The sequence below is a fragment of the Ahaetulla prasina genome, chromosome 9 (assembly GCF_028640845.1).
Source record: "Ahaetulla prasina isolate Xishuangbanna chromosome 9, ASM2864084v1, whole genome shotgun sequence".
NCBI lineage: Eukaryota > Metazoa > Chordata > Lepidosauria > Squamata > Colubridae > Ahaetulla > Ahaetulla prasina.
In genome coordinates, this window is record NC_080547.1 from 4,769,445 (window position 1) to 4,787,249 (window position 17,805).

Consider the following 17,805-nt stretch of genomic DNA (forward strand, 5'->3'; position numbering starts at 1 on the left):
TAGACTGACTCTGTAAATGTAAACTGTTTAGAGAGGGCTGTAAAGTGGTATGTAAGTCTGAAGTGCTATTGCTATTGCAAGCTAACTCTGCCTACTGCCAGCAGTTTGATTCTGACGGCTCAAGGTTGACTCAGCCTTCCATCCTTCCGAGGTGGGTAAAATAAGAACCCAGATTGTTGGGGGCAATAGGCTGACTCTGTAAACCGCTTAGAGAGGGCTGTAAGAGCACTGTGAAGCGGTATATAAGTCTAAGTGCTATTGCTATTTCTCAGAATTTTCTTTATGGTTGGGCCTGCATGCTAACCTATAAAGTTCAATTAACCAATACACCTTTCCATATATCTCTCTCAGCTGAGGTTTGCCATGTATGTCCTTGTATGTTCATTTTGTAAAAAAAAAAAAAATAAGGCAAGAGATTTTTTTTGTTTAACTGGAAAGCAGTTCCAGTTCTGACACAAAGTGACTGGCCCAAAGTCACCAGCTGGCTTTCACGGATAAGGTAGAATTAGAACTCATAGCTTCCTAGTTACCAATCTGGAGCCTTCACCAGTACACCAAACTTGACTGTAGATTACTGTAAAAGTGAAAGCGTTCTTTTGCTATCTTTAAATGGAGACATATGTGTGCTGATGTGTAGAAGCCCCATGTTTGCGCTGTGATTGTATTGACATATACGCAATGGATAAATGTTTTATCAAAAGTTCAACCTTTTGAATCGGATCTTGTACCCTTGCTTCTTTTAAATGGAAAGCTACAACTTTAAGCATTCTTCCTTGGGGGAGAAAATCTCATTAAAAACAGCAGATCTTTTTAAAATGTTAATATGATCAGCATATACTTTGATTCATTCTCCGCTTGAACGTTTCGAAGCATTTTAATCCATTGAAATTTTAACTTTGCTCTTTCACCATCATCAATTCTGACCCCCTCCTGGTTGGAAGTTGGTTCCAGGTTAATTTCCAAACATATATAAACAAACTGTGCAAATGTTAAAGTCCATACACATGTGTTTTCCTACACTTAAAATGCTGCAGTGTGATTTATTTTCAGCAGATAAAAATCAATTTTGCAAAGGACATCGCTAATGTTACTTCAAGCCCTGCATTTGCAATAGCAAAATATGAGATATCAGCTGGTGCTAAAAAAATCTTGTTACGCTTAATAGTAAACACCTGCACTCTTTTAAAAGGATTTTTTTAAAAAAAACAAAACCTTTACTCTCTGAAACTTGTTGACAATCCTACTTCTTAAGCTTAATGGATTTCAGAGTGAGGGACTCAAACAGCTATAATGAGATTTACACCTTAATTTGTAACACGCAAGCATTTTAGCATTGCAGTAAGTGATTAAATTTAGTAGGAGACGAAATACATTATCTATCCTTTCCCTACTTCAGTCTTTCAGGTAGATTCTAAAGGTGCATTGCTGAAGTAAGGACCATTCATAACCTGCAACAATACGTTAGTTTTTAAGATGCCATAACATCCTTTGAGGCAGAGGTGGGTTTCAGCAGGTTCTGACCATTTCTGGAGAACCGGTAGCAGAAATTTTGAGTAGTTCGGAGAACCGGTAGTAAAAATTCTGACTGGCCCCGCCCAGTGGTGGGATTCAAATAATTTAACAACCACTTCTCTGCCCTAATGACCAGCTGGGTAGGCGTGGCTTGGTGGTCATGTGACCATGTGGGCGTGGCCAACTCAACGCCACTCACGTCGATGGGCGCTTCGCCTTAACTGTTACAATGTAATAAGGGTTAACCGGAGAGGCAGTTTCTGTAAGCAGGGCAATAAAGATGAGGCTAGAAACACCACCAGAATGTTTCCTTCCTGCCTTCCTTACAGGATTAGCCCTGGAAAGTGGGAAAACAACAAAATAAGTTTTCCTCCAACAACCGGTTCTCCGAACTGCTTAGAAAGTTAACAACCGGTTCTCCCAAATAGGTGCAAACTGGCTGGCCCCACCCCCATCTATTCTCTGCCTCCCAAGTCCCAGCTGATTGGGAGGAAATGGGGATTTTGCAGTAACCTTCCCCTGGAGTGGGGAGGGAATGGAGATTTCAGAGTATCCTTCCCCTGGAGTGGGGTGGGAATGGGGATTTTGCAGTATCCTTCCCCTGGAGTGTGGTGGGAATGGAGATTTTACAGTATCCTTCCCCTGGAGTGGGGTGGAAATGGAGATTTTACAGTATCCTTCCCCTGGAGTGGGGTGGGAATGGGGATTTTGCAGTAACCTTCTCCTGGAGTGGGGAGGGAATGGAGATTTTAGAGTATCCTTCCTCTGGAGTGGGGTGGGAATGGGGATTTTAGAGTATCCTTCCCCTGGAGTGTGGTGGGAATGGAGATTTTAGAGTATCCTTCCCCTGGAGTGGGGTGGGAATGGGGATTTTGCAGTAACCTTCCCCTGGAGTGGGGAGGGAATGGAGATTTTAGAGTATCCTTCCCCTGGAGTGTGGTGGGAATGGAGATTTTACAGTATCCTTCCCCTGGAGTGGGGTGGTAATGGGGATTTTATAGTATCCTTCTCCAGCCACGTCCATCAATCCGTGCCATGCCATGCCCACCAAGCCACGCCTACAGAAGCAGTAGTAAAAATTTTTGAAACCCACCACTGATGTTGCAGAATTCCAGAGTCACATTTGCAACTTCCCTAGGCAGCTTCCAACAAGCAAAACCAAAGGTGGGTGGGAAGCCTGATTCATTTAATGACCACATGATTTATTTAAGTGCAGGGATTCACTTAACTGGCAAACAGAGTCCTCAATTTTGGCACGCCTCACTGAAGAACCCGTCTTGCTTCACAACAACAAAAAATTGTTCTCAGTTGTGCTTGTAATTTGAGGACTATCTGAAGTCTAACACAGGGGTCCGCAAACTTGTCTCTTTTAAGACTTGTGAACTTTAATTCCAGAGTTGAAGTCCACAAGTTTTAAAAGAGCCAAATTTGCAGATCCCTGGTTTAATACATCTGGAAAGTGTGCAGTTTGTAGGTTCTGCTTGTCAAAAACTATAACATTTAGGCAGTGGTGGGATTCAGCCAGTTCGCACCACTTCGGGAGAACCGGTTGTTAACTTTCTGAGCAGTTTGGCAAACTGGTCATTGGAAGAAAACATTAGGGCAGAGAACTGGTTGTTAAATTACTTGAATCCCACCACTGCATTTAGGGTAATAATTTAAGTGCAAGGTTCCCATCAGATGAGCTCTCGCACTCTTAAAGGTAAAGGTTCCTCTCGCACATATGTGCTAGTTGCTCACTCAAATATCTTAAACAACAGATATTTTGGGCTCAAATCGTTGATGTAACTGGAGGACTGCCTTTATTAGAATAAATAAGAAACCTGGTTAAACGCTTTTGAGGACTTACCCTGCAATAAACCCTGCATCCTTCCAGCAGCGTCTTGCCACCTTGGCAACTAACCTGGTTAAACTCTTTTGAAGACTTACAGGTGAAACTCGAAAAACTAGAATATTGTGCAAAAGTTCATTTATTTCAGTAATGCAACTTAAAAGGCGAAACTAATATACGGGATATATGAGATAGACTCATTACATGCCAAGCGAGATAGTTCAAGCCTTGATTTGTCGTAAGTTTGATGATTACGGCTTACAGCTCGTGAAAACCCCAAATTCACCATCTCAGAAAATTAGAATATTACATGAAATCAATAAAACAAGGATTGTACATAGAACAGTATCGGACCTCTGAAAAGTATAAGCATGCATATGTACCCAGTACTTGGTTTGGGCCCCTCTTGCATCACTTACTGTCTCAATGTGGCGTGGCAGGGATGCTATCAGCCTGTGGCACTGCTGAAGACTTAGGGAAGAGCCGGATGCTTCAATAGCGGCCTTCAGCTCTTCAGCCCAACAGCAGCTGAAAGTCCCGCAGGTGCGGGAAGAAGAGAGAAAGAAGAGGAGGAGGACAGTGGTGGGTTTCAAATTTTTTTACTACCGGGTGTGGCTTGGTGGGCGTGGCATGGCTTGGTGGGCGTGGCCGGGGAAGGATACTGCAAAATCCCCACTCCCTCCCACTCCAGGGGAAGGATACTGCAAAATCCCCATTCCCACCCCACTCCAGGCGAAGGATACTGCAGAATCCCCATTCCCACCCCACTCCAAGGGAAGGATACTGCAAAATCCCCATTTCCTCCCCACTCCAGGCGAAGGATACTGCAAAATCCCCATTCCCACCCCACTCCAAGGGAAGGATACTGCAAAATCCCCATTTCCTCCCCACTCCAGGGGAACGAAACTGTAAAATCCCCATTCCCTCCCCACTCCAGGCGAAGGATACTGCAAAATCCCCATCCCCTCCCACTCCAGGGGAAGGATACTGCAAAATCCCCATTTCCTCCCCACTCCAGGGGAAGGATACTGCAAAATCCCCATTCCCACCCCACTCCAGGGGAAGGATACTGCAAAATCCCCATTTCCTCCCCACTCCAGGCGAAGGATACTGCAAAATCCCCATTCCCACCCCACTCCAAGGGAAGGGTACTGCAAAATCCTCATTTCCTCCCCACTCCAGGGGAACAATACTGTAAAATCCCCATTCCCTCCCACTCCAGGGAAAGGATGCTGCAAAATCCACATTCCCTCCCACTCCAGGGGAAGGATACTGCAAAATCTCCATTCCCTCCCCACTCCAGGGGAAGGATACTGCAAAATCTCCATTCCCTCCCCACTCCAGGGGAAGGATGCTGCAAAATCCACATTCCCTCCCACTCCAGGGGAAGGATACTGCAAAATCTCCATTCCCTCCCCACTCCAGGGGAAGGATGCTGCAAAATCCACATTCCCTCCCACTCCAGGGGAAGGATACTGCAAAATCTCCATTCCCTCCCCACTCCAGGGGAAGGATACTGCAAAATCTCCATTCCCTCCCCACTCCAGGGGAAGGATGCTGCAAAATCCACATTCCCTCCCACTCCAGGGGAAGGATACTGCAAAATCTCCATTCCCTCCCCACTCCAGGGGAAGGATACTGCAAAATCCCCATTCCCTCCCACTCCAGGGAAGGATACTGCAAAATCCCCATTTCCTCCCGATCATCTGGGACTCGGGAGGCAGAGAAAAGATGGGGGGGTGGGACCAGTCAGAATTTTTTTATTACGGGTTCTCTGAACTATTCAAAATTCCCGCTACCAGTTCTCCAGAACTGGTCAGAACCTGCTGAAACCCACCTCTGGCCCAAAAGTGCACCAAAAAAAAAAAAAAGTGCACAAAAGTGCCTACCGTTCCTGGCCTATTGTTTTCTTTCATTATATGTGCTTGTATATAATGTTGCGACAAAAAAACAAACAAACAAAACCCTCCGGGCTCCCACGGTGGAACGAGGCACGTGCTAGAACTCCCGACCCCCAGCCTGCGCCTGCCCTGCTTTAGCAACCGAGCAGCAGCTGAAAGTCCCGCAGGTGCGGGAAGAGGCGAGGAAGAGGAGGAGGAGGAGGAGGAGGAGGAGAAGTCCCCAGCGGACCCTTCCCCTCCCTCGACGGAGGTGAAGCTCTGGAGCCTGCAGGGGCGCCGTTGAGCCTGTAGGGGGCGCTCGGGCGACACCTGGCTGTCCCTATAAGAACCCTACGAGAGAACCGCCGGCCCCTTAGGAGGAGGAGGAGGAGGAGGATGGGGGGTGGCTAAGACTATAGGTTTAGGACTAGCGCTGCGCTGGGCGAGAAGCAGCGGAGAAGTTCTATCCTCCGCGTTGCCGGCGGCATCTCCGCGAGCCCCCTCCACTTCCCTCCCGCGAGTAACTTCGGAGTAGTCCAGAGGCAGCCTCGGGATTTCGGCGGAGTAAGTGCTTCTCTCGCTGTCTGGGAAAGGTTGGAAGGAACCCTACGGGGAAGGTTAGGGGGTCCGTCTTGGATCCGGGGAGCGGCTTTTTTTTTTTTTACTCCTTCGAGTAAGGTGCGGACCACTTTCGGGATTGTGTTTCCAACTTGGTTTGTTTGTTTAGAAAGCGAGAGCAACTTTCTCCTTTCTTGCTCTCCGCGGTTGGTTGATTTGTTTGTTTGTTTGTTTTAGCCCGCTTGTGGCTTTCGATAAGGAAAGAGTAACGGCGATGTATGTTACAAGGGGTCGGTTCTTCTCTTTTTGCCTGGTCCCCCCCCCTCCTCCAAAGGGACGAAATTGCCAAAGGCAATTCTCTCGCCCGAGGAGTAACATTGGGTCGTCGGGAACGCGGAGCCCCTTTCAATGGGGACGAACTTTGCAAGTTGGAAGAAAACTTTCGCCTTGGCTTTACGGAGCACCTGGCTCTGTTTTTGCACCTGGTTTCTGATGCTCCGGTTTTAATTGCCAGGGTTGGGGGGTTTTTTTGGGGTGGGGTGGGGAAGAAGGTTGCCTGTCAGTCTTGTCTTTTTTTTTCTTGACCGCTTCTAGGCTTATATTTAGAGTCGCGTTTTACTAGGGAGGTGTTTTTCCCCCCCTTTTTACTAGGGGGTGGAAACTGCTTGCAAACCTGTTTGTAAATGACACTAAGACAAACAAGGATGTTCTTGAAATGTAAAGCAAAATGCCAATGGATGCTCCTTTGAACAGTGACAAGAGTTGGGAAGGGACCTTGGAGGTCATCTAGTCGAACCCCCCACCCTCCCCGCCGCTCACTCAGGAGACCTATGCTAGGGATTCCAACCACTGAACTCCTGACTTTTATGATGGACGAACTCAGCGTCTTAGCCACTGAGCCGCCTAGCCAGTCGATGCTGATTTTGGGGAGGGGGGAGAGATGGGGACGTTTGTCTAGGTTCGCGTTGTTCTTTCTCCCCCCCCCTCCCGTCATCATTTTGTGCACCTTTCTGGTTTCTATTCAGGTGAGGAACATCCCCTGTGATTTTTGTAGGTCCTTTAAGGCAGAGGTCACTTTAATCCTGGGGGACTTCAACTCCCAGAATTCCCCAGCCAGCAAAGCTGGGAATTAAAGTCCCCCAGGCTTAAAGTGGCCAAGGTTGGAGATCTCTGCTTTAAGGTGATAGAACCGATCACTTAATTATTCATCCCACCTTTGTTACTTAAGCAAGGCAGTCAACATCCCTAATACTCCTTCCTCTTCCAGTTCACTCCCCCAAACAACAAAACTGTGAGGTGATGCCATGTGTATTGTCTTGCAATCCCGTCCTAATGAAAAGGAAGGACTCCCCAAGAAGAGCTGGGAATGATTGAGGCCAAAAGAAGAAGGGGACGACAGAGAACGAGGTGTCTGGAGGGAGTCACTGAAGCAGTCGGCGTGGGCTTCAATGGACTCCAGAGGATGGTAGAGGACAGGAAGGCCTGGAAGAATGTTGTCCATGGGGTCGCGATGGGTCGGACATGACTTCGCAACTAGCAACGACAATTGTCTTGCAAGACTCCCTTGGGTTTCTTCAGCAAGAGGCTAGACCAGGGGTCGGCAACCTGCGGCTCTGGAGCCGCATGCGGCTCTTTGGGCCCTCTGCTGTGGCTCCCTGTCAGGTGTTCCCACCACTGGCTGGCCCCGCCCCTTACCCTCCCCTCCCAGTCACTCCTCGCCTGGCCTGAGAAGGTAAGGGCGATAGTGGGGGATGGAGAAGCAGCCAGGGCAGAGAGAGAGAGAGAGAGAGAGAGAGAGAGAGAGGGAGGGGAGAGAGAGAGATGTCAAAAAGATTTTGTGGTTCCCGGTGTTTTTTAACAACTGGTTCTCTGCCCTAATGGGTAGGCGTGGCTAGGGGGGTGTCATGTGACTGGCGGAAGTGAGTGACATCGAGTTGGCTATACCCACCCAGGTTTTGTGGCTCCCGGTGTTTTCTTTTCTGCGGGGAAACAGGTCCAAGTGGCTCTTTTGAGTGTTTTAAGGTTGCAGACCCCTGGGCTAGACCATAAGAAGTGGCCATTTTAGGCAAAAGCTGACTCCAGAAATCTAGGGAAGATAGGTTGCCTCCTTCTCGCTTTGGCGTTTTCGTTGTTCCTAGGTCTCCTTTGGGGTATATGCAGAGTGCGCCTAACTCTGGGCCTAATGATAATGTAACAAGAGCCTGCTTCACCAAACAAAAACCTAACTTTGGAGATAAGTACAGGTCCTTGTGGAAGACAACAGGCTATTAAGGAAAGGTTCGCAAGTCCGGTTACCTTTAATTTCCAGACTGACAACCCCCCTCCTCCCGACGTTTTGACTATCATAGGCTGATCTTTATGCTGCGGGGGTAATGACAGGGGTCTGGAGCTTGGCAAGACGGGCATCGCAGCAAGAGAGAATAAGGACTACAGGACGTGGTTGGGAAGGCTGGCATTTGGGGTCTTGCCAGGTCCCTTCGAGGGGTGGGGAGGTTGGTGCTGCTGCAGCACGTGCCTTGCTTCACACACCCACGCACCCAGGGAGTATTTCTGGCAGCCCTGGGCGCTTGCAGGCTTTTTCCAGCCAGAAAAAAAAAATACGAGGCAGGTTTTGCTTGCGTGTTTCAGAAGGTTCAGGGCTGGTTAAAGATAAGGGTGTAAACTTTCCTTGCCAATTGGGGAAAACAAAATCCAGCCCGGCTGATGCCTCCAGGAAACGTTTGTGGACACAAGTTCTCACTTTTTTTTTTCTTGTTTAGGTCCTGGGTGTATGTGGGTGTATGTGCTCTAAGGCAGGGGTCTCCAACCTTGGCAACTTTAAGACTTGTGGACTCCAACTCCTGGGAGTCCACAAGTCTTAAAGTTGCCAAGGTTGGAGACCCCTGCTCTAAGGTTCCACTTAGCAAGGATGAAAAATGTTGATTCCCCACCCCCACCCCCCCGTTGCAAAGATTGGCTTGTGGAGTGCCTTCATGTTACGTGATGTTCACAAGAAGCCCCCTTCTTCAGCCCCAAAGTTGACTTTTGTGATCCTCGTCTCTCTTCCAGGCAGGGTAGATTTGATTTAAAATCACGATTTAAGTCAAGTCGATTTCAATCACGATTTCAATTGTGATTTCAGTCACGGTTTAAATCGTGATTTCGATCACGGTTTAAATCGTGATTTCGATCACGGTTTAAATCGTGATTTTGATCACGGTTTAAATCGTGATTTCGATCACGGTTTAAATCGTGATTTCAATCACTTGTGAAAAGGCTTGATTTCAATCAACTCGATTTAAACCATGCTGTTTAAAGAGCAATTATCATCTCTGTCCCGCAGCGGCTCCTCCTCTGACTCATTGTTGACTCACCGAAAGTCCCAATATTTCTAGAAGATACAGCCTCACGCTGCATAACTAATCTCCATTTCATGCCGAATAAACTAAATTATGAATGGATCTTAAATAGCAATAGCACTTAGAGTTTATACCGCTTCCCAGTGCTTTTACAGCCTCTCTAAGCGGTTTACAGAGTCAGCCTATTGCCCCCCAACAATCTGGGTCCTCATTTTACCCACCTTGGAAGGATGGAAGGCTGAGTCAACCTTGAGCTAGGATTGAACTGCTGGCAGTGGGCAGAGGGAGGGAAGGAAGGGAGGGAGGGAGGAAGGAAGGAGGAATAGCAATAGCACTTAGACTTATATACCACTTTACAGTGCTTTATAGCCAGTGGTGGGATTCAAGTAATTTAACAACCGGTTCTCTGCCCTAATGATTTCTTCCAACAACCAGCTTGCCAAACTGTTCAGACGGTTAACAACCGGTTCTCCCGAAGTGGTGCGAACTGGCTGAATCCCACCACTGTTTATAGCCCTCTCTAAGCGGATTACAGAGTCAGCCAACTGCCCCCAACAATCTGGCTCCTCATTTTACCCACCTCGGAAGGATGGAAGGCTGAGTCGACCTTGAGCAGGGTGAGATTCAAACTGCCAAATTGCAGGCAGCCGGCAGTAGTAGCCCGCAGTACTGCACTTTAACCACTGCGCCACCTCGGCTCCTAGAAACCTAATATAGAAAACTATCAATAGTTTTTTACTCCAAAAGCATTTTATTAAAATAAATTTGATAAAGATAAAAAAAAAATCTAATTTAAATTTTTAAAAATCTATTTTTATATCCACCCTAGTGAAGGTCAGTTGTCAAAGTGGGCTTGTTTAGCTAGGGGAGCAATCAAGGCCTTATTCGGTAATCATTTGCAGTTACGAGGATGTTGAAAAATATAACTTTACAACCAATCCTGTTCCCTTTATGGCTTTTGCAAGTCTGCAGAGCAGAAGGAAGCACAGGTAGCCCCTCGACTCATGACGATAATTGAGCCCAGAATTCATGTTGCTAAGCAGGACATTTGTTAAGTGATTTTTGCTGCATTTTATGACTTTTCTTGCCATATTTGTTTAAATTCTACCAGGTACGCCTGGTTCGCCAGTTGCGTCCGTTCCTTGACCGGGATGCCTTATGCACGGTCACTCATGCTCTGGTCACTTCTCGTCTGGATTATTGCAATGCTGTCTTCATGGGGCTGCCCTTGAGGTGCACCCAGAGGCTGCAGCTAGTCCAGAATGCAGCTGCGCGAGTAGTAACGGGAGCCACTCGTTGCTCCCACGTAACACCACTGCTACGCAGTCTGCACTGGCTTCCTGTGGTCTTTCGGGTGCGCTTCAAGATTTTGGTTACCACCTTTAAAGCGCTCCATGGCTTAGGACCCGGGTACTTACGGGACCGCCTGCTGTTATCTTATGCCTCCCACCGACCCGTACGCTCACACAGAGAGGGTCTTTTCAGGGTGCCGTCCGCCAAACAATGTCGGCTGGTGGCCCCCAGGAGCAGGGCCTTCTCTGTTGGAGCTCCGACACTCTGGAACGAACTTCCCCCTGGTTTACGCCAAGTGCCTGATCTTCGGACCTTTCGCCGTGAGTTAAAAACATACTTATTTATACAAGCGGGACTGGCCTAATAGTTTTAAATTTTAACTGGGGTTTTAATTGGGGTTTTATTATTATTTTAGGGTTTTCATATTTTAAATTTTTATATTTTAGCCAGTTTGTAATATGCTTTGTTTTTAAATTTTGTTTTAATTGTATATACTTTGAGTTTTTATCTTGGCTGTACACCGCCCTGAGTCCTTCGGGAGAAGGGCGGTAATAAAAATCTAATTAAATAAATAAATTAAATAAATAAATGAATCCCTGCAGTTGTTAAATTAGTCACATGGCTGTTAAGTGAATCTGGCTTCCCCATTGCTCGTTAGAAAGGTTGCAAAGGGAATCACATGACCCCAGGACACTGCAATGGTCATAAATATGAATCGGTTGCCAGGCGTCCAAATGTAAGTCACGTGACCATGGGGATGCTGCAATGGTCGTAAGTGTGAAAAATGGTCATAACTTAAGGTTTGACTATTTTCAGTGCCGCTGTAACTTTGAACGGTCACTAATCGAACTGTTGTAAGTCGAGGACTACTGGTAGAAATAAGCTGATGAACACAGCTGGCGTTTACTTAGCACCTGGCTCTCCCAGTTGCGTCGTTAAATGAGAACTGAGCAAAACGAATAAAGCAAAAGAAATGCATCAATGCAAAAGCAACTTTTGATTCGACTTCATTTACATTTCATTAAAGTTAACTAGTGACATGATTATTCTCGAAACAGGATGTTTAATTCCAGCCCTCTATCAAAGGGGATGGTTTATTTCGACGGTTTTGCTCTGGCATCAGTTGCATATGGCACTTGAGCTGAAAGTTTTGTGCTTCTAACAAAGCATCCATAGGTGTCGTGTCCCACTCCTCCGCTGACGGCCGGGTCAGGGAAATCCGAATCAGGCGTGCCTCCGCAGCTCTGCCAAAGTCCTAGCAAAGTCCTCAGGGCAGGCAGGAGACCAGAAAGTGACTTCAGCAAGATATGTTTAGACTTTGCCTGACTCAGAGAATGCCAGAAAGCAGATCCTTTATATAGGCCATGGGGTGTGGCTCCATGACTCAGCACTTATCCAGGCCTGCCCCTCCCTTCCTTCTGTTGACGCCGCTTATCAATTCTCCTGAAGTGAGGGTCACTCCAGTCTGCAGCTGTTGGTAATTGACCTCCCTCAGGCTCACATGCTGTGGGGGAGGGGGAGGGGTCTAGTTTCTCTGTTTGCCTGGGCATGGAGCCAGAGCTGGGGGCTGGAGGTACTTCTTCCTCCTCAGCCTGTCTGGGCATGGAGCCAGGGCTGGGGCCGGGAGGCATTCTAGGACATTCCTCAGCGTTCGGAAGCAGATAAGAAGGCCTCGGTTGCGGGGAGAGCGGACGAGACACAACAATACGGTATGGCTTTAACAGATTAACAGAGTCGGAAGGGAACCTTGTAGTAGGTCCTCTTAGTCCAAACCCTCTGCCCAAGCAGGAGACCCCATTTCTGATAGATGGCAGTCCAGTCTCTTCTTGAAAGCTTCCAGGGATGAAGCTCCCACAACTTCTGAAGGCAACTTCTGTTCCATGGATGGATTGTTCTCACCGTCAGAAAAATTCTCCTTATTTCCAGGTTGAATCTCTCCTTGTTCAGTTTCCATCCATTATTCCTTGTCTGGCCTTCAGGTGCTTTGGAAAATAGCTTGACCCCCTTCCTCCTCTCTGGGGCAGCCCTTCAAATATTGGAAGACTGCTATCCTGTCTCCCCTGGTCTTCTTCACTAGACTAGCCAGGCCCAGTTCCTGCAACCGTTCATCATGTTTTAGCCTCCAGTCCAGGAGTGAAATCCAGCAGGTTCTGACAGGTTCTGGAGAACCGGTAGCTGAATTTTTTTTCTTAAATTTACATTTATATCCTGCCCTTCTCCAAAGACTCAGGGCGGCTTACAGTGTGTAAGGCAATAGTCTCATTCTATTTGTATATTTACAAAGTCAATTTATTGCCCCCCCAACAGTCTGGGTCCTCATTTTACCTACCTTAATAAAGGATGGAAGGCTGAGTCAACCTTGGACCTGGTGGGACTAGAACCTGCAGTAATTGCAGGCAGCTGTGTTTTAATAACAGGCTTCTTACAGCCTGAGCCACACCGCAGTTTGGAGAACCGGTAAGGGAAATTTTGAGTGATTTGGAGAACCGGCAAACACCACCTCTGGCTGGTCCCAGAGTGAGGTGGGAATGGATATTTTGTAATATTCTTCTCCCAGGAGTAGGGAGGGAATGCGGATTTTGCAGTATCCTTCCCCTGCCATGCCCACCAAGCCATGCCCAAAGAACCGGTAGTAAAAAAAATTTGGATTTCACCACTGCTCCAGTCCCCTAATCATCTTGGTTGCTCTTCTCTTCTAGAGTCGCAACATCTTTTTTATAGTTGCAAAGATCGGTTTTTTTATGGTTGAAAAGATCAAGATAGTGGTATAGAGTTCCAAACAACTTGCAGCTGCCATTTTGACTTTTTTGACCTTTTTGATCATACCTTCCAGGCCTGCCTCCTGCAGTCTAAACCTAACTTCATTGGCGTAACTTTTTAGCAAAGCCAAGGGGGTACAGAGAACTAGCTTCAACCACCGAAATGTTGCCTCCGTTGCTTTAATCAAACGTTGAGTGCTCAAGGCCCTTGCAAGATTCTTTGTCTCGCCTTGCTGTTAAAAGCAATCTGAATTATGCAGAATAAGCAGATGAGTGAGTGGAAAATGTCCTAAATTCTCATGACATTAAACAAGTTTTAGAATTCCTCTCTCTCTCTGAATTATTATACAATTCGGAGTCTATCCAAATTCTCTCCATGCAGATCCTCCTTTGTCTCTTCAGACTGCCCTTATCTATGCTTTGGAAAATACTCCCCAAAAAAGTGAGAAATTAAACTGTGGATCAGCTGCCACAAGCAGTGCGGAGGCAGGCATGGGTTTGACCCCCAAAGTAACGGGGAAATTGCAAAGTCTAAATTTTGCTTCTGTTAGCATAAAACTAAAAACTTGTGGCTGAGCGACTGTAAATCCAGTCCTCCTCCCACCTTACCCAGAAGAGGAGTAAATTTCTTGCAGCATCCATTGCAAGTTAGCTTTCCATTGGTTAGATAATTTTATTTATTTATTTATTTATTGGTCGAGTATGTACTAGATAATATATATTATCTGTCTTTAGAAGATCATATGATGGCCGTCGCCAGGGGAGCTTTTCATCAGGTTCGCCTGATACGCCAGTTACGCCCCTTTCTGGATCGGGCTTCCTTATGCACGGTCGCTCATGCCCTTGTTACATCCTGCCTGGACTACTGTAATGCTCTCTACATGGGGCTCCCCTTGAAGGGTACCCGGAGACTCCAACTGGTCCAGAATGCGGCTGCGCGGGTGATAGAGGGAGCACCTTGTGGCTCCCGTGTAACACCCCTCCTGTGTAATCTGCACTGGCTCCCAGTGGTCTTCCGGGTTCACTTCAAGGTACTTGTTATCATCTTTAAAACACTCCATGGCCTAGGGCCGGGATATTTACGGGACCGCCTACTGCCACCATTAGCCTCTCACCTACCAGTGCGCTCTTACAGAGAGGGCCTCCTCCGGATACCGTCAGCTAAACAATGTCGGCTGGCGACCTCCAGGGGGAGGGCCTTCTCTGTGGGGGCCCCTACCCTCTGGAACAAGCTCCTTCTGGGGCTTCGTCAACTCCCCGATCTCAGGTCCTTCCGCCGCGAGCTGAAGACGTTGCTGTTTCGAAGAGCAGGACTAGCTTGAACGTAGTTTTAAATTGGGGTTTTTAAATCAGGGGTTTAAATGGGTTTTAAATTTGTATTTAAAAGATTTAAGGCATCAATGAATTTAATTGTCTATTCTTTTTGCTGTTTTATATGTATTATATGTTTTCTGTTGTTTTATTGGCTGTGAACTGCCCTGAGTCCTTCGGGAGATGGGCGGTATACAAATATAATAAATAATAATAATAATATATATGTATCAGCATGAATTGAATACATAAAATAAATACAATTAAAGGGGACATTAGGACAGGGACGGTAGGCTTGCTGGTGCGCTTGTGCGCACCCCTTACCGACCTCTTAGAAATGGGGTGAGGTCAACAGTAGCAAATCTGAGGTTAAAATTTTGGGGGTTTTGGGATGAAACCACAGGTAGTGCGTTCCAGGCATTGACCACTCTTACTGAAGTCATATTTTCTGCAATCGAGTTTGGTGCAGTTTACCTTAAGTTTGTATCTATTGTGTGCTTGTGTATTGTTGCAGTTGAAGCTGAAGTAGTCATTGACAGGTAAGGACATTGTAGCGGATAATTTTATGAGCTATGCTTAGGTCAGACCGAAGGCAGCGTTCTAAATTTTCTAAGCCCAAAATTTCAAGTCTGGTGGCATAAGGTATTATGCGAGAGGAGAAGTCGAGGTCTCTTCTCGTGAAATATTTCTGGACACTTTCAATTATATTAATGTCCGATTTGCAGTGCAGGTTCCAGACAGACAAGCTGTATTCGAGAATTGGTCTAGTAAATGTTTTGTATGCTCTGGTTAGTAGTGTAATATTACCAGAGAAGAAGTTATGCAAGATTAGGTTTACAATCCTTAATGCCTTTTTGGCGAAGTTACAGTGGGCTTTGGCACTTAGATCATTTGATATGAGTACTCCAAGGTCCTTAAGAGAGTGAGGGTCATCTACAAGGTCATGTCCACCTAGCTTGTATTTTGTGTTCTGATTCTTTTTGCCAATGTGTAAGACAGAGCATTTGTTGGTTGAGATTGGGAGTTGCCAATGGAAGATCACCATGGACGAATGGTTGCAGAAGCTGATGGAATTGGCAGAAATATGGCTATAGTGACTATTTTGATTAAAGAAAAAAATATAAGTACCTTCGTTTCCACATGGAGACGGCTTCTGAACTTTGTGCTTGAGGTGGGGGAAAAAAAGAAACTTTGAGTTTGGCTTTTACCGATTAGATTGATAGATGCTTATAGAAATGGCTAGTTTATATTATTATGGAAAAGCAAAAAGTTGATGTTAATGCTTCATTTTATTGCAACAGAAGGGAATTGGAAATCAATGCATTTCCCCACCTCTTTTTCCCAGGCCTGCCTTACTTCTCTTTCCCCTCTTTCCCCCACTGTTTTCCTATTTACGTTTGTATTTTGCATCTTATCTTATAACCCAGTAAAATGTTTAAAACTGGGACTAGCTCCAGGTAACCCTATCAGGGAGTCAGGGAGTCGATTCTGCCAGAAAATAATTTTATGAAGCAAAGAGGGGCCATTTCCAGGACTTGATTCAACTGGATGGTGCTGAATGGATAAAGTATTTTAAAATATTTAATACATTTAGTTTTGTACAGAGGAAATAGTGGAAAAAACCCAACTCTGCCACCCGAACTTAACTTTCATCTCACCTGGGCTTAATCTCCATGGTTCAGGTCACTATGTTGGTTTGAGTTGGTGGTGTGAATTTTTGTTTGAAACTTATGGTGGCTTATTCAATAACCCATAGTTATTAACAGTAACACTTAGTTCCTGTGTGGTGGGCATCAAAGTGCATCTCTTAGCTATGGTATAATTCAGTTCACCTGCCAATTTGGTGTAGTGGTTAAAACACCAGGCTAGAGACTAGAGGCTGAGTTCAAACCAGCCACATGCTGTCAACCCCAAAAAACAGGCAATGGCAAATCACTCCTGAAATCTTGCCAAGAAAATTGGAGGGACTTGTTCATGTAGCCTTCAAAAGTCAAAGGCTGACTCAAAAACACTCCTTTCCCCACAAATAAAGTTAAGCTTTGATTATTCTAGTGAGTAAAACGACGCTACAGAGCACTGCACACCAGAACAATGAGTCACAAGAACAGTTTTTTCCCGAATGCCATCACTCCGCTAAACAACTAATTCCCTCAACACTGTCAAAATATTTATTAAGTCTGCACTACTATTAATCTTCTCATCGTTCCCATCACCCATCTCCTTCCACTTATGACTGTATGACTGTAATTTTGTTGCTTGTATCCTTACGATTTATATTGATATTGATTCTTTCCTGATTGCTTATTTGTAGCCTATGACTATCATTAAGTGTTGTACCCAGGGGTGAAATGCTCCCAGTTTGGACCGGATCACTTGATCTGGTAGCGATGGCGGCGGGTGGTTCAGAGAACCAGTAGCAAAAATCCCTGCCCCCCCTGCCCAGCTTAGCAGTATGTTTCACACCGGGTTGTACCTTAGAATTCTTGATGAACATATCTTTTATGTACACTAAGAGCAAATGCATCAAGTCAAATTCCTTGTGTATCCCACCACACTTGGCCAATAAAAAATTCTATTCTATTCTATTCTATTCTATTCTATTCTATTCTATTCTATTCTATTCTATTCTATTCTATTCTATTCTATTCTATTCTATTCCTACCATTAAGTGTTGTATCTTATGATTCTTGATGAATGTATCTCTTCTTTTATGTACACAGAGAGCCTATGCACCAAAGACAAATTTCTTTTGTGTCCAATCACACTTGGCCAATAAAAATTCTATTCTATTCTATTCTATTCTATTCTATTCTATTCTATTCTATTCTATTCTATTCTATTCTATTCTATGACTATCATTAAGTGTTGTATCTTATGATTCTTGATGAATGTATCTGTTCTTTTATGTACACTGAGAGCCTATGCACCAAAGACAAATTCCTTTTGTGTCCAATCACACTTGGCCAATAAAAATTCTATTCTATTCTATTCTATTCTATTCTATTCTATTCTATTCTATTCTATTCTATTCTATTCTATTCTATGACTATAATTAAGTGTTGTACCTTATGATTCTTGATGAACGTACCTCTTCTTTTATGTACACTGAGAGCAAATGCACCAAGTCAAATTCCTTGTGTATCCAACCACACTTGGCCAATAAAAAATTCTATTCTATTCTGTTCTAAAAAAGGCCAAGCAAATTTAAATAGAACATGCACCTCTAGTTAGAAGCTTGTAAAAATCATTTTTAGCCTTCCTGGTTGAGGTAATGAGAGGGGAGCACATAATTGGGAAGTAACTTGTAGAGCTGCCAGTTTTCG

General features: G+C 45.4%; 1 protein-coding gene across 2 annotated transcripts in view; it reads left to right on the forward strand.

Annotated features, from left to right (window-relative positions):
• The first annotated feature begins 5,606 nt into the window (after positions 1 to 5,606).
• The window catches only part of PDLIM2 (PDZ and LIM domain 2), a 135,762-nt gene continuing 123,563 nt past the window's right edge, over positions 5,607 to 17,805 (forward strand). Inside the window, exon 1 of one of the 2 annotated variants that reach the window (XR_009156505.1) lies at positions 5,607 to 5,787. The gene's annotated coding sequence lies outside the window, so the exon portion shown is untranslated. The remainder of the gene's footprint in view (positions 5,788 to 17,805) is intronic. The other variant, XM_058194771.1, reaches the window with a different exon arrangement.